Below are 22,017 nucleotides of genomic sequence, written 5' to 3'. Positions count from 1 at the left end.
CTTCCTGTGTTCCATATGTGTTCAACTGGAGAAACTTTAGTTTGAATCCCTGCTCAGCCATGAAGTTTGGTGATCTTGGGCTTGCCACTATTTCTCAGGCTAAACTACCTCCCAGGGTTGTGGAGAAAAAAATAAAGTGCCGTGTATGTTGCCCTGAGAAAAGGCAGGCTAAAAACACATGAATGTCTCCATTCTGTCTTCCATAAGAACATCCTTCAAGTTAAACCCATCTGCAGAGCTAGAGTTCCCACAAGTAACATGGGTTTCATGCCTCAGATTTTGCTAGCACTTTGATTAATGGAAACAGAGCAGGAATTTTAAAAGCTTAGCTGTCACCTTTATTACACTTGTGAAATCAGCCATCAGATGGCTAATTAGAAAAAGAGATGGGTGACCTTCCCCAGGTTCAAATTAGAAAGGGCCCTGCAAATTCCAAGAGACAATGGAAAACTCTAAAAGCAAAAAAAATCCCCTCTTAGCATTGTAAACTTGCTGTGTCCTCAACACTCAGACTGTGATGTCAACTCTCAGATCAGATCTGAGATCTCAACTCTCAGATGTGATTCTGAATCACATTTCCAAGGTTCCTGGAACTTCAGATACCTTAACCAAGAGACCGTGCTTTAATATCAAACTAGATGGATTTTCCCCACACCTCTGGCCAAAGGATCCTGGGCTACAAAAGGGTCTTACACATTGCTCCATACAACATCACAACACTGGTTTGGATTTAGTCAGCTTTCCACTCAATTTTGCCCAGTTCCCCTCTTTACTAGTGCCCACGTGTTTTCCCACGTGGCTTTTGTCCATGCAGGTCCCAAGGTAACCAGTATAGCATTTTCTGAATGGCCAAAGGGGACCCCTCCTCCCTTTTTCTCCAGTAGAAAGGCTGATTGGCACCAACCCACTGAACTGAACCCGAGCAACTTAATCTTTCACAAGACGTTCTTGAGCTTAGCAGGCAGAAAGCTACCAAGAGTTAAGTCAAGACCGCGGCTGCAATAGATTGTGTGGTTTATTATGCGCCTCACAGCATCACTAAGCTTGGCTCATTGGCAAGTCTAATTGGTGCTTTCGGGAGAGCTTCAGCCTATCAAGGCTTCTACACCCACAAATGGTGGGTTTTCAGCCAGCCAGCACATTCAAAGAGGGGGGCTGTCAGAAAAGCCAACTTCACTTAGCTTGCTAGCTCTGTTTCGGGAGTTGACAAGAGACAAGATATTACCATATAAATGAGATAAGGTCTTCGATAATTGCTGACTGAAAGTAAAAATCTGAACTAGGTTGCTTGAGTCCGGAACTATTCAATGTACCTTTCTTCTAACTCCCCTCCCCTTCCTCTCTTCCTCTGTCTACTAGTCAAATCTATACATGCTAAAAACATTTGGTGAAACTCTGTTAATTTTTAGTTCCAGGATCTCAAGGACATCTTTCCATTATTGTTCCCTGCCCAGTTGGGAATTGGGATGTGTCTGGGCCAGACTTTCATAGAAGCAAGAAACTGTAATTTAGAGAAATACAGATTTTAGTCATACCGAAGATCAATTTGCATGATGTATGGACACATAACAAATTGAATAAGATCACAATGGATAGCTGTGTTAGTCTGTCACTAGCAGTAGAAAAGAGCAGGAGTCCAGCAGCACCTTAAAGTCTAACAAAATTTCTGGTAGGGTATGAGCTTTTGTGAGCCACAGCTCACTTCTTCAGATACAGCTAGAATGTGATTCGATCGATCCTTAAGTAGAGAAGAGTGAATTAGACACACAGTGGCAATGTAAATGTCAAAAGCAAGTAAATGACATTAGCAGATGTGATTGGATTAGGTGTGATATACAGAGGGGTAGCAGGTGTGGAGAAATTAGGATGGATAATGAGACAGGAATCCCAGTTCTCTATTCAATCCAAGAGAACGCATTGTCTTGAGCTTCATTATTAGTTGTAATTCAGCAGTCTCTCTTCCTAATCTCCCTTTGAAATCCTTTTGAATAGAGTGATCCTTGAAGAAAGTTTTTTAAAATCCAAAACATTTAGGGCAATAGCATTACCCCCATAATAAATGGTGTCCTAACATTATGAAAGGAGCCCCGTGGTGCAGAGTGTTAAGCTGCAGTACTGCAGTCCAAAGCTCTGCTCACGACCTGAGTTCAATCCCAACGGAAGTCGGTTTCAGGTAGCCGGCTCAAAGTTGACTCAGCCTTCCATTCCGAGGTCGGTAAAATGAGTACCCAGCTTGCTGGGGGTAAAGGGAAGATGACTGGGGAAGGCACTGGCAAACCACCCCGCAAACAAAGTCTGCCTTGGAAACATCAGGATGTGACGTCACCCCATGAATCAGGAATGACCCGGTGCTTGCACAGGGGACCTTTACCTTTACCTTTTAACATTATGAAGGTTGTCCTCTCTCATTCTTCTAGTTACTGCTGATGCTCTCCACTTTTTCTTCCACATGAATCTAGCCACCTTTTTGCCAACCTGATGACTTTCTAGAATGAACATGCACCACATAAGGTAAAGTGTGCCAGCCGTTGCTGTCGAGTCACAACCAACTCATGGTGACCCAATGAAGTTCCACCTTATGCGGTTTTCAAGGCAACAGATGAGCAGAGGTGGTTTGTTGTTGCCTTTCTCGGCATAGCACTCCCAGTCTTCCTTGGCTGTTTCCTTTCCAAGTTCTGACCATGCTTAGCTTCTGAGCTCTGACATGATCAGGCTAGTATGAGCTGTTAGGGCAACTATATGAGTCAGATGCCCCTACTCTTTCTGGTTGTGTGAGTTCGGTTGTAGCTGGCTTAGAGAAAAAAAACACACCCTTCTGTCCCCTTCTGGTCCTGTTCTCCTTCCTCCTGGAGTGGCTGAGACTGCTACTTGCCCTGGTGGCCTCCCTGTTACCATCTGTTCATCTGATATTATTTACCAGGTGATGTTGTTTAGCTCAGTGCCACGGATAGGGTTGCCAACCTCTACCATTTAGCCACAGCCCCACCCCTTCCAAGCCACAGGACACCAGGGATATGCTGCAGTCCTCAATGGTTTACGGTTGCCAACAGGCCTGGAGAAAAATGACCTGTCTCTTTAACAGAGGCTTGGTGTATGGAAAGCTGTAACTTTTCATGGCATGGAGGTCAATAACATCCCATTAAATTTCTATTCAAAAGACAGGACATTTTGTCTCCAGGCAGTTGGCAACCCTGCCTTGGCTGTGAGGCGAGAGGGATGTCCTGCAGTGTGTGTGGGGTTCTAGTCCCGTCTTCTACTTCTAACTGCAGAAATGTTATGATTCAGCTTTAGCCATATCAAACAATTTTTTTCCTTTTAAGTAGAAAAGAATTATCACAATAAATACATTGGTGTATTCGTTAAAGTTATGAAACCTTAGCAAAAGTCACAGGAATGTGTCAGCAGGTATATGATAGATGGAACAGAGATAAATATAACATTTAAAAAGTGACAGGCTGATGTTTCTCACTCAGGAGATTTTTTTTTCCGCCGTCAAGTCACAGCTGACTTATGGAGACCCCGTTGGGTTTTCAAGGCAAGAGACGTTCAGAGGTGGTTTGCCATTGCCGGCCTCCATGTCACAACCCTGGTATTCCTTGGAGGTCTCCCATCCAAATACTTGCCAGGGTCTACCCTGCTTAGCTTCTGAGATCTGACAAGATCAGGCTAGCCTGGGCTAACCAGGTCAGGATCAGGAGATTTTGGTAAAACATTTAATTGAATTAATACCATTTTCAGCAATAGCCAAGATGATCCGAAAACCAGCTCTTGCTGCTAGGTTTGCCAACACAGACGTGGAGAAAAACTATGTCCTGTCCCTTTAATAGAGACCTGATATACTGAAATGGGCAGCTAAGCTTTTCACGGCATAGAGGTAAATAACATCACCTGGAAATAACATTCCATTTAGTCTCTGTTAAAGGGACAGGACATTTTCCCCACCGGCAGTTGAAAACCATTCTTGTTGGAGCTGATTTAAAAAACAAAAAGAGATGATGGAATCATTATTTGAGAATAAAGCTAAGAAAACACAAGAATCTCACCAAGTATGAATCACTGCGTGGGCGAGTTGATGATTGGGTGGGTGGGGAGATATTGGCACAAAGACACTGAAGGAGAGCACGTCCGAGAACATGAAAAAGCAAAACTTGAAACAGAGGCAGAGTGAAAGAATAACGAAGAGACCCATTAATATTTCATGAGCCCTATTTAAAAATTATGTTATTACAATGCTTGAGGCATTAAAACTTGCCAGGCTGACTATTATGGAAAATCAGTGTGGTTTAAGCACTCTAATCATGGCGAATTCATGGAAATTTAAGAGAGGCGATATATTAAACATTGGAATTAAGCAAAAAATTACCTTTTATAAATAGAGAGGAAGCTAGGAAAGTGGTCAGCCATCCTGTAATTTCTTGATACTCTCCCCTTCTGATGATCCACAAATACAGACACTCAATGCCTTGAACACCCTCTTTGCTTACAGCAAAAGATCATTGGTTCACTGTGAAATGGCTTGTCCTGTATGAGTTGCAGAAAGTGTATTGTAAATGAATCACAAACATTTCCTTTTTTTGGGTTTGAGAATGTTTGAACTCTGAATGGAGACATATTAAACGTATGAAATGAATTCAAAATGCACCTCACTAGGTGGAGAGCACAAGGGTGCAAGCAATTTTCTGCACAGCAGCTTAATGTTTATGTACTTGCCTTTATATGCATGTTCACTACCATCAAGATGCATCCACCTCCCCACACTCTTTTAACCTCTCTGGCATCTGAAACTGGTGATAGAGGCTGAAAGCCAACAACACAGAGATGAACACATGTGAAGTTGTCTTATATTGAATTAGGCTATTGGTCCATCAAGGTCAGTTTTGTCTACTCTAACCAGCAACAGCACTCCAGGGTCTCAGGTGGAGGTCTTTCCCATCACCTCCTATCTGATCCTTTTAACTGGACATGCTGGGAATTGAATCTGGGACCTTCTGCATGCCAAACAGATGCTCTACCATTGAGCCACAGCTCCACCCCTTCCAAGCCACAGGACACCAGGGATATGTTGATTTCTTGCATGGTCAGTTTGTTTTTTCTAGAATGCCCACTGATGGATTTTGAATTTAAAAACCAAAAGTGCATGCTTGAGAACTCTTAATACTTCGAGAACAACTAACCAGTGTTATGAGATCTGGGTACACACTCCTGCTTAAGAACATGAGTAGTACCCCTAAATCTACCACCTGGAATGGGCTACCAAGCCTGCCATAATGGTACAGCTAACATTTTCCAGGAAATGGAGAATATGAAACAATATATGTTTCTTTTCCAGATCTATAATACCTGTGACCTTTTGCCAATTTACACCTGACACTATTCAATAATGCAGTACTACTGGAATGGTGAGGAAACATTCGTAACAGGATTTTCAAACTGCAGCAAAACAGAACAGGTTTCAAAAACCAAAACAATTTTATTCCTACAAATCTGGAATATATATAAATGTACTTTATATATGCATTTCCCTACATGATTTACTTTCAAAGTCTGACCTTAAGGTTAGCTAATGTGGTATCTTTTATTGAGAGTCAAGGTTCACCAACACATTGCCAAGATTCTCTTCTTGCAAAATAAACTTTGAACCCCTTCAGAGCTCTGAAAGAATGAAAAGGATATGTGTAAACATTCAGAATGAAGAAAGAAAACACAAAAGAGAAAATTAATCCAGAAAGAGTTTAAAATCATGTTTCTAAACATAATTGGATAGGTGCTCTGGCTGATGGTCTCTCACAAATGTAGCTGAATCTCATTCTAGGAACACCTCAGATAAATTTTAAAGTGAAAACGAAAAGAGCAAGCCTAAGCAGGTCTCCTCAGATTCCTACTCAGGTGTATTCAATAGAGCTTACTCCTGGGAAAGTAAGATTGTGCTGTAAATTTATCTCCATCCCATGAAGGTATCTCCCAAGCACATCCAAAGTCTATAAAAGTTAAAGGGGATGAAGACTGCCATTTTGAGACACCACACTCAGTGGTGACTAGCTGAGGGGGGTGGAGAAAAACTAGTTTGTGGCAGTGCAGTCGTGGCAAAATCCATCAGTACGGAAGCAAGGATTTTACTATACGTATTAAATATGCCTTGACCTGAACAGTGTACACTGAAATGTAAAGAAATGGTGCAGCAGTGGTCATGTAACACTAACTTTAGATCTGCTCCAGATAATAGAAAGATATAGCAACATAAATTGTACTTTCTTTCATTATCTTCAGTTCTACATTCAGTTCAAGAGCATTGGTTCCCCAGAAGGGGCGTTCCGTGTCTTCTTATATGCAGGTACAAGAAATGTTTTCTTTCTGCTGCAGGTTTGTGATAGATGAAGACATATTAAAAAGAAAATATTGTAAGCAGTCATTGATGGTGGACTCCAGCACAGAGCGTACAAAACTCGACTGCAACGGCCCTCGCAGAAGGGGCACATTTCTGTCTCCCTCTCCCCTCAACAGCCCTTGATGAGCCATGATGAAATGTTGATGCTGAGGGGTCTGGGGAGTCTCATGGACAAATTGCCGCACAATATGGGAGGCAATGCAATGAGGAGAAGAATCAGGTGAGGTCATCTCTGTCAAACAACCCCACTGAGGGGGTCTCTCCCTCTCTCCCCCTCCCTGCCATTTGCACAAAGCCAGAGAGCAACAAAAAGACTTGAGCCTGCCTGGAGAGGTTCTGTGAGAGGCTGGAAAAATCCCAGCCCTCCTCATAACATTCCCTGAAAGTTTTTTGGGAGGACCAGTAAAGAAAGAGGCACAATCCCAGAAATATTTCCTCCCCCAATTTACCACAACCTCCACCTTCCTTTTCTATTGGCAGAGGAAGAGAAATGGAGGACACTTTCCATTGACACTAGAGCAAGAACTGCTTCACCCAATCCTACTACAACCCCCATAACATGTGGCATTTTGTCCATGAAGCACCTTCTATGGGTAGGGAAGCCAGCCTCCAGGTGGGACATGGGGATCCCCTGGAATTACTGCTCATCTCCATACTATAGAGATCAGTTCCCCTGGAGAAAATGGCTGTTTTGGAGGGTGGACTCTATGGCATTGTTCCCCGCTGAGGTCCCTATCCTCTCCAGGCTCCACCCTTAAATCTCCAGGAGTTCACCAACCTGGATCTGGAAATCCTATCCCCCCCATTCTCTGCCGGTGGCCAGGTGGGACCTGATAAACCTATCTATGGGCCCAAGATAAAGTAGTTTTATTTTTAAATACAACACAAATTGCTCATGACAATTGTATCAAACTGCACAAAGATTGTGCAGATGCAGTAGTTATGTGTTTGACGCTGGGTCAACATCTACAGCAGAATAAGGTGATTCAGTTGTGCATACCACTGTTGAATGCTAGCCCATAACATAAAATTCACAGTAGAGGGGAAAAGACAACCCTAGATGCTCAGGGGTACTCTAGTAATTAAAATGGTTATATTATATATTATTGTTTGTATATGCTTGGGGTACATATGCCCCATGTGACTCTGGTCAATGAGACTTGTGAATGTAGCTCTCCATTATCTGCAGAATGAATGCCACTGTTCTAATGTTGGACTAAGACCTAGAAACCCAGGTTTAAATCCCCAATCACCATGAAACTTGCAGGGTCACCTTGAGGAGTGAAGATATATGCCAACCTCAGTTCCTTGGTTGACAGGCAGGGGAAAATATACTAGGAAACCAGTGGATCCTGTTATAACACAGATACAAAAGCCCTTCTTCCACTTACATCACACTCACATATTTCTGTTGCTATAACATTGGGATGTGATAAAAGTAGAGAATTGATAGTGTAGCGCAACTGTGAAGGCAGAGAAAGGCAGACAGGTTGGTTCATTTTAAACAAAATGGCGGCACTAGATAATCCATACTGGATGCTCTCAGCATCCAAAGTAACCTTGAAGACTACTCTTCTCTGGCAGTGGAGCAAGGATGTGACAGTGGCTGAGGGGGGATGATGTAAGGAGAGGGGCTCCAGTAAGACAGGGGAAGAGAACAGAAGAAAATGGATGAAACTGGCTGAAAGCAAGTAGAAAGGTGGGATCAAGGCTGACAGGAGAAAAATGCCACCACTCTGGAGATCTGAACTGTGTGCTGTCAAGTCACAACTGACTCATAGCAACCCCAAGACGATGGTGTTTTATAGGTATTTATAGTTGTATATTTATAGTTATTTATTTCTAGGTATTTATATTTGTATATTTATAGTTGTGTATTTGTAATTGTATATTTTTGCTGGAAGCTGCCCTGAGCCTGGCATTGGCCAGGAGAGCGGGGCATTAATAATAATAATAATAATAATAATAATAATAATAATAATAATAATAATAATAATAATAAAAATGCACAGAGGTGGTCTGCCATTGCCTTTCTCTGCATAGCAACAATGGACTTCCTTGGTGGTCTCCTATCCAAATACTAGCTGTGGCCTGCTTAGCTTCTGATCTCTGATGACATTGGGCTAGACTAGTCTATCAGGCTGCTAAGGTAAGCTACATCCGAAGAAGAGTTGGTTTTTATATGCTGACTTTCTCTACCACTTAAGGAAGGATGAAACTGGCTTACAATCACCTCCTCTTCCCCTCCTTACAACAGACACACTGTGAGGTAGGTAGGGCTGAGAGAGCTCTAAGAGACCTGTGACTAGCTCAAGGTCACCCAGCTGGCTTCATATGTAGGAGTCGGGAAACCAATCCAGTTCACCAGATTATCATCAGCCGCTCATGCGAAGGAGTGGGGAATCAAACCTGGTTCTCCAGAATAGAGTCCACCACTCCAAACCACTGCAAGTCCATTGAAGTCTTAAGACTGCATTATTAGTAGCCATTATATTTATAACATATTCCTCAGGCTAAAGGCAGACCATAAAAACAGATAAAAAAGAGAGGATCCCTCAGTTAAAAGCCTGAGTAAAAAAGTATTTGGCTTGGTGCTTAAAGGAGAGTAGGGGTCAAGCGAAACTTCTGAGGGCATTCCAAAGGTTAGTTGCCATCACTGAAATATCTAGCCTCTGGTCATCTTCCATTTTACCTCTGCAAGTCGGCCTCACAATAGTATCAGCTCAAGTGTTATTTTGGAAATACGCCATCACACTTCTTTGAGAGATGTGGCTATTCAGTATAATGTTATTTTCCCAACAGAGACAGAGGCTTCTGAGTATTGCCTGTTATTGGATGCTCTTCAACCTCTCCTTCAAAGTCCTTTCAGATCTCTTCCTTCCATTACCTTTATCACAAAATTTCATTTCAGGAAATGTCAAGATCTGAGTTCCGAACAAAGAATCCCCCTTCGTATCTATACCTACTGAATGCATTAAAAACAGGTGCCAGCCTTATTAATGAAGGAAAGCTGACTAGAACTTGAATTGGGTAAAGAGAACTTTGCTGTCTGAAAGTCTGCACGGAACTTCAAAATATGTCACAGAGCATGTCTTTAATTGTCATGTGCCACAACTGAGCCACAGAGATGGTGTGACGTAGCAACTGAGCCACATAGTATCTGGCGCAAATTTCACTTCCACCAAGATTTTGCGAGGTGGCTTTAAAGGAATTTATGGGGTTGGATCCAGCCAATTTTTTCATTCAATGCCACCCAATTCATCTCCTTACTACAGCTCCCATCCCACACGGCTTTTGGCCATTCAGGTCCCATGTGAAGGAATATTTGGGTTAGCGGAGCGCTCAAGTCACATGTCACAGAGAAACAAAGTTGCACATGGAGCCTCTTTATCTTTGCAAAACTAATACGAGTCCTTTATTATAGGGAACTCCATTCTAGAGAGGATACAGTAGATACAGGATTTCCAGAAAAGGGGACTCTGAGCAATGACATGGGGGGAATCTGCAGTCAGAAGGAGGAATCAGTGGCAATTGCCAATTTAGTCTGGATCTAATGCAGAGTATTAAATTCCTGAAGGCCTGTGTCATATTTGTTGGAGGACTCTGTATGGCTCAAAAGACCCTCTCACAGCACCACTTTCTGCCACCCCCCCATATCTATCACTCATCCACAGTGAGTCCTTCTTGCCACCCCCTGAAGCAACACAGCTTGTTCTTCTCCAGGGTGTTTCAGTCCCATGAGCTGGCCTGAAACCAGATTGGAAAGGATCTAGACAATCCATTTCATCCAAGAATCCTTGAAGTTATTCACCCACTACCTGTACTATCACTTTGCTCAAGAATGGAACATTTGAAACTGATCAATAAGTATTCAGTTATCCTGGGACCAGAGGAAGCTTCTTTAGTAGTGGATGCACTGAAGCATATTTCTAGGCTGAGGCAATCACCCCTCTCAAGGAGGCATTAACTACTTCTTGGACCCAGTCAGCCAGCCCCTCCCCTGCAGATTTAAGTAGCGAGGAAGGGCAAGGGTCTTACAAGTAGGGTTGCCAGCCAATGGCTGACACCAGGGGAAACTGGAAGTGACATCAGCATAAGAATCACCAGTGTAAGAATCACCAGAAACTCTATAACCAGCGATTCCAAGAGCAGCATGATGGCACTTCCAGGTTTTCCCCAGAAATGATGTCACACCTTGCAAAGCACTGGGGATTAAAAAAAATTCTCCCACTGCCCAAAGGAGCAGCAATGGGAAGAGCAGGTTGCCAGTGGAAGGTCTCCTGCCGTTGTGGGAGACCTGGCAACCCTGCTTACAGGTAGGTGGTAGGCCCCATATCTCTTGCAGTTCAATGGATACAAGCCACTGTCTCTGGATAAGGACTTAGCAAATGTATTCCTACTTATCTTAAAACCACACAACTTTCTCATTCCTACTAAGTGCATAGCAACAGAGGGCAGGCTGAAGTAGACTGACATGGTCAATCTTCAAAGTATTTCAGCCATCGACTTTCATTTGACTTCACCAAAATGGTCCATGGCTAGACAAGCTGGTTCTGCAGCAGATACTCCGTGATCCCATTGAGTAAAACAGAAGGACAGCCTTCTAAGGTGTTGACGCTTAAGAATTCAGTCAGATCAGAGAGTACAGAACATTTTACAAAATGACCCCTTCAGGCTGTTCCAGAACGTTGGGGAATCCTAAACTCGTCTAGCAAGTTATTTGTGACAGTTTCCTTTAAAGCGTAAAATGTGTTGATCAGAGAGCATCGCTTGCCCTTGAGACAAAAGCTCCTCTTTCTGTTTAAATATAGCACAGTAAATAGAAGAGATGGCTTTGCAGATTCCTCCTACAGTGATAACAGTGAGGATCAGCGAGTCGGGGGGTATTTTTAGTGCTCGCAGAGGGAGTTCTCAAACTTGTCAAGGTAGCAGGATGAAAAAAGTAATCCTTCCACATTTGGACAGGCCTCACAGGTTGCAAACTGATCTTTGCCAGAGGATTTTCATTGCTTGCCAGATAATGCCCCTCCAAGCTCTGCAGAAATCTGAAGGCCACAGACATTTGTTCCAGAGATAACCCGTAGTGTTTCTAATGCATTTTGTGGCATATATGGTGTACATCTCCCGGAGTGTGAGATAATCTAACATGGCACACTGAGTTATAAATAGAGCGATGAGATCTTGCAAAAACCTGCCTAGCAGGCAAGCTCACTGTCTCTTTCTTTCCCCACTTCCCCCTGTCTTCTTTGTCTGAAATGTTTTCTTAGCTGAAGTTCTCCCCCTCAAGCCTGCTCTTCAAGTCTTTGAAATTCTAGTAGGACAGACTTTCCCCCTTTCCCACATACTTTTCCTGCATCGTATAAAATTATGAATGGTGAAAAGCTAAGGGCATTGTTGGCCAGCCATTGTTAACAAAAGGCAGGATTCAAAGGACTTTTGTCTGAGCCACATGATCCAGCATGGTGTAGTGGTTAGGAATGGTGGACTCTAATCTGGAGAACTGGGTTTGATTCCCCACTCCTCCACACGAAGCCTGCTGTGGGTGACCTTGGGCCAGTCACAGTTCTCTCTGAATTATCTCACCTGCACCTACCTCACAAGGTGCCTGTTGTGGGGAGGGGAAGGGAAGGTGATTGTAAGCTGCTTTGAGACTCCCAAAGGCAGAGAAAAAGCGGGATATAAAAACCAACTCTTCTTCCTCTTTTTCTTTGTCTGACACTGCCAAAGTAAAGGCACATCTGAATGACTCTGGTATAGAGGACTGGGTTCACAGTTTCAATGCATCTGGTCAGTGAGGGGTAGAATTCCACTGTGTTTGAGCTCTGTTTTGGTTTCATCCCCGTTTTCCAATTTCTACTATCCAAACCCAATTACATTGTTTATTGGATGCCCCCTTCCTGTTGGTTTCATTGCCACATGCTCTTCTTTCCACCTTGAGTCACAGTGAGAAAGGCAGACTATAAATGACAATCCAGGTAAGTGAAAAGCATCACAAAAATAATAATTATGCAGTGAAGATGTTTGGCTGGATTAAAAAATTGTAATACAGCTTGCTGGGGGTAAAGTGTAGACAACTGGGGAAGGCAGTGACAAACCACCCCATAAACAATGTATGCCTAGTAAACGTCAGGATGTGACGTCACCCCAAGGGTCAGTAATGACCCAGTGCTTGCACAGGGGACTACCTTTACCTTTAATATTACAGCTATATGTGACAACACGTATAATCTGCTTCTCATCCCTCCATTTTTGTTTTGTTTTGTTCTCACATTGCTTGCAGAGCATTGAACTGTCTTTTTCTTCCTTTCTTTCTTTCTTTCTTTCTTTCTTTCTTTCTTTCTTTCTTTCTTTCTTTCTTTCTTTCTTTCTTTCTTTCTTTCTTTCTTTCTTTCTTTCTTTCTTTCTTTCTTCTGCAAACATGATGCAAAACATCGACGCCAGCATAATTTACATCTGAGTTCATTCCTTTAATTCCAAAGATGCTTAAGATGCCACCTGGAGCACCGGAGGTTTGAAAAATGCGTTGCTGTTTCTCAAGGCAGTGGGCCCAAGCTCCACTCTCACAAATGAAAGTCAAAGAAATAGATGGCTGGTTTAAAAAGGTAACAGATCTGTGGCTCGTTTGGCTACAGCTATTCCAAGTACAAAAATACTAATGGAGTCATGTTCTGCCTCCAGCATGGAAAGCTCTTTTCAATTTCACAGCTCAGGTTGAGTGGCTGAATGCTAAGCATGAGACGCATTTGCTATGTACACTGGTGATGGGTTACTTGCTCATTTAACCCAACCTTCCTAAGTTTGTCAGGTCCCCCTGTGGCCACCAGCAGGGGATGGGGGGGGGGGATGCCAGATCCAGGTTGGGAAACATCTGGAGATTTATGGATGGAGCCTAGTGAGGACAGGGACCTCAGTGGGGTACAATGCCATAGGTTCACTCTCCAAAGCATCCATTTTGTCCGGGGGAACTGAGCTTTGAAATCTGGAGGTGAGGTGTAATTATGGGGGATCCCCAGGTCCCACCTGGAGGCTGGTATTCCTATCCCCCCCAAATTACAACAATGTCAAAAACCAAAAAGCCAGTCACAAAACTGGTGCATACTCACACATAACAGAATAGCCAAACATGAGTTGTGGGTTCTATTCAACTCCCATGTGTGGGGTGCCTGATTCAGATGAGGACCACATCATGCATGGAGGAAGGGCTTCAGCCTTCATCCCACACCATTTCCTCAATCTAAAATGGCCCCAGGGAAACAGTATTTAGCATGTAAGGGCACAGCCTGTGCCAGCATACCGGTGGGGCAGCTGCTAGGGCCTCTGGTGGGGCCCACTGCCAATTCCCCAACATGCCATTTCTCTGCGAGTTCCCTTGTGAGGGCTTTACCACCCAAGCATCAAGCTGCAGGTACTGCCCTGTGTCATCATGGAAAGGGTTGCAGGCAGTGCTGTGGGCTGTGAGGATGGGCAGTGGGAGGGCTTGTGAGGGATGCATAGGCAGGTAGTGAGACGTGAATGCTTGCAACGGGCCTACACAAAGCTATTGCTACCCTTAGCTTTGTGCAGGCCCATTGCAAGCATTCGTGGAAAGCTGAGTTTTTCCACGATTTTTTGGTGAGGAAGTGGCCATTACAGAGTATGAAAAGTAAGTACTTTCAAAATTCTCCTGGGGGGGATGTTTTCAGGAAGAGTCACCAAATTCACAAAGTTTGATAAAGTTTAGGCCAGGGGGTCAAATTTTATGGGCTCCCGAAGTGGTTGACCCCCTCTTCCATAGAAAAGCATTGTAAACTTTACCATGCTTTTCTATGGAGGGGGGTGACCCCTTCGGGACCCCATAAAATTGGATCCCCTGACCCAATCTTCACCAAACTTTGGGGTGCATGCAAGGAGAGTCCCTTGTAGCTATGCTATGAATTTTGTGACTCTACCTCCAAAAATGCCTCCCCCAGAGCTCATTAAAAATTCTTATAAGGAAAAACTGGGGAAAGCCGAAGCCAAAAAAGCTGAATACCTATTCGGCTTATTCAGCGATCGGCTATTCGGTGTTAGCTTTACTCTCAGTTTTAATATTTGGGTTAAATTAAACCTGAAAGAAGCTGAAAAGGCTTTTTCAGGATTATTTTTGGTTTGGCTTTATTGATAGGTACAGCCCTAGATGGCAGCCATGGAGGGGGACTCCCCATCTGACTGGTCTGAGGCTGAGGAAGCTCTGCTTGGCCGCCTCAGTGAGGTAAGGGCCCCCCTGGGATCGACCACCGGAGGACCCCAGCCTCACACCTTCTCTGTTAGTTCAGTTTTTAGCTTTTTATTTTTGAATTTACAACAATGGCTCTTGAGAAAACTAAGCAGTGCCTGCATTTCAAGTACATGGATCTTTTGGGTTGTTATGAAGACTGAAAGCCAAGTATTACATTTTCATACTCAAAATCAATACACTGTATTGTTAGTACATTAAGCAACATTTTCTATATAAATCTGTCTACTCATTTTTTTTAGTATATATATATATATATATATATATATATATATATATATATATATATATATATATATATATATATATATATATATAGGAATATTTGCATCTACATAATGAGATATCTTGGAAGTGGGCCCCAAGTCTAAATACGAAATTCATTTATGTTTTATGTATGTTTGATGTACGCTTTATACACATAGCCTGAATGTAATTTTAAACTATATTTTTAAATAATTTTGTGTACATTGAACCATCAAAAAGCAAAGGTAGAATAGGCTTGGTGTGCTGCTGAGGGCCTGTGAATAATGCCTGTATGTCGGCTCAAAACTTATGGCTTTAGGGTCATTCCAGTTTTTGGATGCCCAGTTAAGGGATCCTTAACCTGTATATAGTTACTGACATTGGTGGTTGTCCATAGTTGCTGTTTTAATTGCTGTTTAATGTTTTACTATTTAATCATGGGTTTTTGTTGTTAAATGATATTGTCAGCCTCTTTGGATGCTGAGAGGCAGAATAACATTTTTCAAATGAATAATAATTTATACTAGATGTGATGGCTCCACCACATATGGAAATTGTGACTTGATGCACCAAAACGGTCATTACTGCATGAACGTGTGTGTGTGAACCAACCTTTAAGAGTTAGAGTGGGTGCTAGGGTTGCCAGGTCCCTCTTTGCCACCAGTGGGAGGTTTTGGGGGTAGAGTCTGAAGAGGGAGTGGTTTGGGGAGGGGAGGGACTTCAATGCTATGGAGTCCAATTGTTGAAGTGGCCATTTTCTCCAGGTGAACTGATCTCTATTGGCTGGAGATCAGTTGTAATAACAGGAGATCTCCAGCTAGTACATAGAGGTTGGAAACCCTAGTGGGTGCAGAATATGATATGGATTTGAAATAAAAAATGGATGTAGTATGAAGAACTTCCTTGGGCCAGGGATGTGTGTTGACACTTAATTTATATGGGCTGTGTTATCCCTTAGAATTTCTCCTTTGCTATCCTTCAGCAGCTTTTCCAAACCTTTGGTGATCTGCTGTTCCTTTCAATTTCTATTGTAATAGTTTGGCTCCACCTTCTAGAAGAAGAAAAGTTGGCTTTTATATGCCAACTTTCTCAACCAATTAAGGAAGAATCAATCGGCTTACAATCACCTTCCCTTCCCCTCCCCACAACAGGCAACCTGTGAGGTGACTAGTCCAAAATCACCCAGCTGGCTTCATGTGTAGAAGTGGGGAAACCAACCTGGTTCACCAAAGTAGAGTCCGTCACTCATGTGGAAGAGTGGGGAATCAAACCCGCTCCTAACCACCACTCTTAACCACTACACCACAGCAGCAGAGCTCCTGCCAACGCAAAAAAGCTGAGGAACCATGTGCTAGAGAATGTGTTTTGTGTCCCTTAAACTTCTTTCGGAAAGATTTGTAACAACTGCTGTCAGCACCTTGTATACAAGATCTCTGTGTGTGTATATTTCTTTGAAGTCACCTCCCTTTGCTGCAGTTTCTTTCAATTAAATGTTCAATTTACAGACTGGGCATCTGAGACCAACCCGACTGGATCAAAATGTAGTCTCTTCATATGGAAACCCTGCCTCGTTATAAAAAGTAATGTAATCACACCGCCATTTCAGATCTGTCTTGGGAAGGACAGTAATTGGGTTACAGATGTAGCAGTGACATGAGCTTGCGGCCTTCCTATCTTTCAGTCAGCCCTTGATTAATGAAGTAAAAACCTGGCAGTTTTACTTTCAGAAGGCAAAGGCACCTCTGGGAACTTTCAGACAGTCTAACTGCCATGTACCAAGCTGCAGTGTACTTTGCTAAATGGAAGGAAGAAATCAAAATATAATGGCTTGATATATGTTACCCCTAGGTTTAGCAAGGGCACTTCTTTTCAGCTGGTTAGGGTGGGATGTGGGACGTAGTTGGTAAAGCGGGAGGGAAGAATCAGTAGAAATTGCCTTCCTTGGCTTTTTTGAAATTGGAAAGCTCTGACCTGGATGGCCCAGGCTAGCCTCATCTCCTCAGATCTCAGAAGCTAAGCAGCATTGGTCCTGGCTAGTACTTGGATGGGAGATCACCAGGGGAAGCCCAGGCAATGGCAAACAACCTCTGAATGTCTCTTGCCTTGAAAACTCTCAAGGCTTGACATAATTCAGCTGCAACTTGATGGCACTTTCTACCCTCACCAATCAAAAACAAACCATATGATCCAATGGGACTCTTGTCTACAAAAGATGAGCATTTTACCATCCACCATCGCCTGAACAGTGGTAAACTCCTTCTTAGTACTTGGTTGGATAATACAGATGGCCAAGCTCCCAAGGTGAAAGAGTTTACTTCAGAATAGTAGGGTCATCTGTTTGGAGTCTGTGGTAACCACGAACCACCAGGAGTCATCTCGGAGACAAGATTCCACTGTAAGGAGCCCTTCAGTAGTGACTCCCTCCACCCCCCACCCCCAGCCAGCTCCTGTTTACCCAGAACATTGCCACCAATATATCATGTCAGGGAAGGGGAAATGCCTATTCAACAGCATAGGCTGTTTTCCCATAAGAAGTTTAATCTAAATAACTAAAGTTGTACAAAATTCATTGCATCGCAAGGCTATTGCTGCAATGGTTTTCTCTGAGTGCTTTGAATGGACTTACCACTAAGGCCTTGGCCTATCCCTCTGCCTTCCCATAACTCCAAGGCTCATCCCAAATTAGGGCTGCCAACCTCCAGGTGGGACCTGGAGATCTCCTGCTATTTTAATAGATCTCCAGGCAATAGAGATCAGTTCCGCTGGAGATAATGACTGCTTTGGAGGGTGGACTCTGTGGCATTATACCCCACTGAAGTCCTTCCCATCTCCAAACCCTCCCCTCCCCAGGCTCCAGGTATTTACCCACCCAGACCTGGCAATCGTATCCCAAATACAATATGAAAGGGAAGCACACAACTTTCCCAACTGCAGGGACACCCAAGCACTTTGGACTGTTATCTTCCCTGTTCAGCATTTTGATCTGCACCTCTCTTGTTTCTCTCAGCCAGCAGTGATGCCACCTAATGTAATTTAGCAGGATTTATGACCTCCGTCTCAGTTCTCCAACTGCTGTCTTGCAAAACAACTTCATCTTTTTTACTCTGCTGCACCATTCTTCCGGTGGCCCTTCCCACATCCCATGAAGATAAACTGAGAAGGAAGGGCCCTTCCAGAGTATTCAGAGTCGGCCCACCATAAAGCCAGCAGGTGGCTTAGACTCCCACTGGAGTCCTAGCTTCCTCCATTCCTTTCTATCCTCCAGCCACCCACACTAGTTACTTAACATACCTCTTCATAGAAAGCTGAACTCACAATGGGTCTGGCCAGGGCCAGATTTAGGTTTGATGAGGCCCTAAGCTATTGAAGGTAATAGGGTCTTTTATATGTCCAGCTGTCCTTTGTCAACAACAAATTGTCGCTGATTTTGTGTTGAATATATGCTATATGGTATTTTATGGACCTAATAGGTATCTAAAGCCATTTGTACATAACAAAATATGTATTTTATCAAAGTAATTGTTGAACTGAAATACAATTATTTTAGGGAGCAGGCTAGCAGGCGGGGCCCATTACTTACATCATAGGAGCCTACACAAGACAAAACACTGTTGCTGTATGTAGGTTTTATTTTATTTGTTTTTTATCTTATATTTTGGAAATGTACATGGGGGTCCCCAAGAGAGTGGGGCCCTAAGCTATAGCTTGTTTAGCTTATACGTAAATCCGGCACTGGGTCTGGCTGTATTTATTACCAATGTGTGTGTGTGTGTTAAGTGCCGTCAAGTCGCTTCCGACTCATGGCGACCCTATGAATGAAAGTCCTCCAAAATGTCCTATCTTTGACAGCCTTGCTCAGATCTTGCAAACTGAAGGCTGTGGCTTCCTTTATTGAGTCAATCCATCTCTTGTTGGGTCTTCCTCTTTTCCTGCTGCCCTCAACTTTTCCTATCATGACGGTCTTTTCCAGTGACTCTTGTCATCTCATGACGTGACCAAAATACGACAGCCTCAGTTTAGTCATTTTAGCTTCTAGGGTCAGTTCAGGCTTGATTTGATCTATAACCCACTGATTTGTTTTTTTGGCAGTCCACGGAATCCGCAACACTTTCCTCCAACACCACATTTCAAAGGAATCTATTTTCTTCCTATCAGCTTTCTTCATTGTCCAGCTTTCACACCCATACATAGTAATAGGGAATACGATGGCATGAATTAATCTAGTCTTGTTGGCCAGAGTCACATCCTTACACTTCAAAATCTTTTCTAGCTCCTTCATGGCTGCCCTTCCCAGTCTCAATCTCCTTCTAATTTCTTGGCTGCAGTCTCCCTTTTGGTTGATGGTGGAGCCAAGGAATAGAAAGTCTTGAACAATTTCAATTTCCTCATTGTCAACCTTAAAGTTGTGTAATTCTCCTGTAGTCATTACTTTTGTTTTCTTGATGTTCAGCTGCAGTCCTGCTTTGGCACTTTCTCTTTTAACTTTCAGCAGTAGTTGTTTCAAATCTTCACTATTTTCTGCCAATAATGTAGTGTCATCAGCATATCTCAAATTATTAATGTTCCTCCCTCCAATTTTCACTCCACCTTCATCTAAATCTAATCCTGCTTTCCTAATTATATGTTCTGCATATAGATTGAAGAGATAGGGAGATAAAATACATCCTTGTCTGACACCTTTGCCAATTGGAAACCATTCCGTTTCTCCATATTCTGTTCTAACTGTGGCCTCTTGTCCAGAGTACAGGTTGCGCATCAAAACAATCAGATGTAGTGGAACACCCATTTCCTTTAAAATCAGCCATAGCTTTTCATGATCCACACAGTCAAAAGCTTTGCTGTAATCTATGAAACACAAGCTGATTTTCTTCTGAAATTCTCTCGTACGCTCCAGTAACCAGCGTATATTTGCAATATGATCTCTAGTGCCTCTTCCTTTTCTGAAACCAGCTTGAACATCAGGCATTTCTCGTTCCATATATGGTAACAGCCTTTGCTGTAAGATTTTGAGCATCACTTTACTTGCGTGAGAAATTAATGCAATGGTCCGATAGTTGTTGCAATCTTTGATGTCTCCTTTCTTGGGAATTGGAATGTAAATGGATCGTTTCCAGTCTGTGGGCCATTGTTTTGTTTTCCATATCTGTTGGCATATTCTTGTCAAGATTTTGATGGACTCTGTTTCTGTGGCTTGAAATAGCTCTATTGATATCCCATCTGCTCCTGGTGATTTGTTTCTCCCGATTGCTCTCAATGCAGCTTTCACTTCACTTTCTAAAACTGTAGGTTCTTCTTAAAAAGATTCTTCTTGGAAAGAATCTTTTATCCTTTCATCTCTTCTGTATAGTTCTTCAGTGTATTGTTCCCACCTTTTCTTTATTTTGTCCTGTTCAGTTAATGTATTTCCATGCTGATCTTTCAGCATGCCTAACCGTGCTTTAAATTTCCCTTTGATTTCTTGGATCTTGTGGAACAGATCTCTTGTTCTTCCTTTTTTGTTGTTCTCTTCTATTTCTTTACACTGGTTATTATAATAGGTCTCTTTGTCTCTACGTGCTAGTCGCTGGAACGTTGCACTTAGACTTTTGATTCTATTTCTGTCACCTTCTACTTTTGCTTCTCGTCTATCTCTGGCAATTTTAAGAGTTTCCTCAGACATCCATCGAGGTTTTTCTTTTCTTTTGGCTACAGGAATAGTCTTTGCACATTCTTCCTTGATAATATCTCTAGTTTCCACCCATAGTTCTTCAGGTTTACATTCACTTGAACTTAGTAATGCAAATCTGTTCCTTACATGGTCTTTAAACTCTTCCGGAATATTGCTTAGATTGTATTTTGGTGCTATGAATGTTTTGGTGTTTTTCTTAAGCTTTATCTTGATTTTCGATATTACCAGTTCATGATCTGTACCGCAGTCGGCTCCTGGTCTTGTTTTGGCCGAGAGAATAGAGCTTCTCCATCTTTTATTACCAATAGCTGCATCAAAACCACATCCACATTCCTTCACATCTGGTGGTAGAAGGGAAGTAGTGCATTCATGTTCATGGCTGTGCATGCCCTGTCAGGAGTTCTGGGGAACTGAACTGGCAGAATTGTTATTGGGAGCTCTGCTGCCTATAATGTGGTGAGCAGGTTCCAGGAGCTATGAGGAAGGTATGAACTTCAGAGAAGCCAGAACCTCAACCACTGGCTCTCAGGAAAAGGAACTTGCTAAAAAAAACCAAAATGGAAATATGGGAGCGCTTGTTTGATGAATAATCCTTATGTTCCAGTGTGCTGTTTGTTCCTGCTGCTCTCCTGCTTATTGAACTTTGCTTCTCTGGTGACCTCGGTGCCAGGCATACAGTTTGGGGACGTCTTCCCAGCATCTGACTTCTGGCTTTCTCTACAATCTTGGCTTTTGATTTGGTAGTCTTGGCTTTTGACCTCCTGGCACCTGTCTTCTCCATGAACTTGGATTTCAATGCACAATTGCATACTTTCTTCACTTCTGGCTTCTGTGCTTTCCTTCCTCCGCCCCGTCCTCTGGTTCCCCCCATTATGCCCCCTGTCTAGCTCCCAGCACTGCCATCTGCTCTAAATCCATGCATGTCCTCTGATCCCTCCCCCATTGTTGTTATCATTGTCATCATCATCATCTACAAAATTTGTATCCCGCCTTTCTGCCCTCCCAAGGTCCACAAGGTGGCTTACAATTTAAAATACACATGATAAAACCATATCTTAAAACCATTAAGGGGAGGGACCATGGCTCAGTGGTTGAGCATCTGCTTGCCATGCAGAAGGTCCCAGGTTCAATCCCTGGCATCTCCAGTTAAAGGGACTAGGCAAGCAGGTGATGTGAAAGACCTCAGCCTGAGACCCTGGAGAGCCGCTGCCAGTCTGAGTAGTACTGACTTTGATGGACCAAGGGTCCGATTCAGTATAAGGCAGCTTCATGTGTTCATTAAAAACCAACCCCTCCCAAACACACATGATTAAAACCATTAAAAACAGAGTTAAAATGCATACAAGACATAAAAACAGCAATTAAACCATTGGTTACAAACGGGGGGACGACACATCTGCCCATCAGAGATGTACCTGCAGAGACATGAAGGAGGAAGCTAAAACTTGAAGAACTCCAGTGTGC

At 43.0% G+C, this 22,017-nt stretch overlaps 1 non-coding gene across 1 annotated transcript; it reads left to right on the top strand.

The window, feature by feature from the left end:
* The first annotated feature begins 21,627 nt into the window (after window positions 1–21,627).
* On the top strand, window positions 21,628–21,698 carry TRNAG-GCC (transfer RNA glycine (anticodon GCC)). Its single transcript has one exon. It is a non-coding gene; the product is annotated as a tRNA-Gly (tRNA).
* The last annotated feature ends 319 nt before the right edge of the window (window positions 21,699–22,017 follow it).

This window comes from Euleptes europaea, chromosome 6, assembly GCF_029931775.1.
Source record: "Euleptes europaea isolate rEulEur1 chromosome 6, rEulEur1.hap1, whole genome shotgun sequence".
Lineage (NCBI taxonomy): Eukaryota > Metazoa > Chordata > Lepidosauria > Squamata > Sphaerodactylidae > Euleptes > Euleptes europaea.
The sequence above is the reverse complement of the archived record's forward strand: the minus strand, read 5'-3'. Positions and strand labels throughout refer to the sequence as shown.